Genomic DNA, 2041 nt, shown 5'->3' with positions numbered 1-2041 from the left:
GGAGTGCTACAACAACCGAACCAGCATGCAACATTTTGGTCATTGGCACTAAGAAATTTCACCATTTACTAACTCATCCATTCAGTACAAGTGAATCAGTTTTGTACTTAAAAGACCTTCATATATAGTTCTAAGTCATTGAAAACCATTATAGGGTACAAATATGAGAAATAGTATAGGCTACAAACGAAATGATGATTTAATGATGATTTCATCTAACACACCAAAGCGTATCCCAAAACATGCTACGTCTAGCTGCTTCTTGCTCTTTCATCACTTTAACAACGCTAGGAACCATGCATAAGCTTTCAAGCAAGCAATTAATATATATATTTCCTAATATATGCCACAATCACGAGTTTCCGAATTGTTATCTGGCCCTAGCTATTAATACATCGACTTTCAAGAAATCAATTTTTCTAAGTCAATAATCAATGACTTATATCAGTCAATGAGTGCTAAAACAAATAACATCATTTAGAGTTGGTGCTAAAACTCTAGTAACAGACCTCGGATCACATTCATTATATAGCAATTACAATCTTTTATCAGGGACATCCATGTCTTGCCCACATACAGCGGGACTAGCAGCACTTACTAAAGCAGCACATCCCGAATGGAGTCCAGCTGCTATTCGGTCTGCTATGATGACCACAGCTGATGCATTGGATAACATTGACGACACCATCAAAGACATTGGGGACAATTACTGTGTCGCAAGTCCTCTAGCCATGGGAGCTGGTCATGTTAACCTTAACAATGCACTAGAACCTGGACTAATTTACAATGCAAATGCAGAAGACTATGTTAACCTCCTTTGTTCCTTAAATTACACCATGAAGCAAATTCAAACAATTACTAGGACCTCTACTTATAATTGTTTGAACAGTTCATCTGGCCTGAACTACCCTTCTTTCATTGCCTTATTCAATGAAAATGTTACATTCTCAGATACTAAAATTGTGAAATTTCGAAGGACGGTGACTAATGTGGGGGTTGACACGTTGACTTATACTGTTACATTGACACCCTTGGATGGGTTTAAGGTAACTGTCATGCCAGACACGTTAAAGTTCATAGAGAAGATTTAGAAGTTAAATTACTAATCTATTAATAAAATAAACTTTTAAATGAGTGCTAAAACAAATAACAGTATTTAGAGTTGGAAAGTTAGACACGAAGCAAATAATCATGGATGGGAGGGGACAAGAAAGCTTACCTTATTGAGCTCTGCAATTGAATTTTCAAAAGTGCTCAAATATTTTTGAGTTTGAGAGGTGTGCGAGAGAGAGAGAGTGGAGAAGAATGAGCTTTTATAGCCATCAAAATTTTGCGTGGGAGAGGGTAGAGTAGCTCGCGTGGGAGAGGGTAGGAGTAGCCTTTTTTATTTTCTTTGTCGGTTTGTAATCACCAGCACTTTTCTTCGTCAGTTTGCAATCACAGCGCCAATTAAAACCGACAATATCGTATAAATCAAACATATCGTCGATATATCACGAAATATCAACAAATATCATCGATATTTGCACTGGTTTTTATCCAAATTAGTATCGCGACATTTATTTACCCTTCTCTGAAATCTCGATATATATTGCGATATATTGCGATATTTTGTACTATGGTCTGTAGTCCTAGTTTATCAACCATCTCTTGGGAAACTAGGTTATTAGTAGAACCACCATCAATAACAACAGTACACAATTTACCTTTACTGATACATCTGATTCTGAAAATAGAATGGCACTTCCATGTCTCCTTATCACCCTCCCCAATGATCATTGCTAGTGTTGCAACTAAGGAGAAGTGTGTTGCTAACATTACTGGGGATCGTACGTGTTTTTGTTTGGGACTCCTAACAGATGATTGTTCTTGCATAGGTGTAGTTGGTGTTGTGTTATCAGCATGTGGTGCATCCCACAAAAGCTCACCACAATTAGGATTTGGCGCATTCTAGTCAATTGAAGCGCCAGTTCCCCATCCTACATCCTAATCATACTGATTTAACTCTGATTTTGTCATGTCAGTCAAATCTATCGATATA

At 37.3% G+C, this 2041-nt stretch overlaps 1 pseudogene; it reads left to right on the top strand.

The window, feature by feature from the left end:
* Nucleotides 1–560: 560 nt before the first annotated feature.
* Nucleotides 561–1091, top strand: LOC147508829 (subtilisin-like protease SBT3 pseudogene; annotated as a pseudogene).
* Nucleotides 1092–2041: the final 950 nt, after the last annotated feature.

The sequence above is a fragment of the Coptis chinensis genome, chromosome 3, assembly GCF_015680905.1.
Source record: "Coptis chinensis isolate HL-2020 chromosome 3, ASM1568090v1, whole genome shotgun sequence".
Classification (NCBI taxonomy): Eukaryota; Viridiplantae; Streptophyta; class Magnoliopsida; order Ranunculales; family Ranunculaceae; genus Coptis; species Coptis chinensis.
Note: the sequence above shows the minus strand (reverse complement) of the source record. Positions and strands in the feature narration are given on the sequence as shown.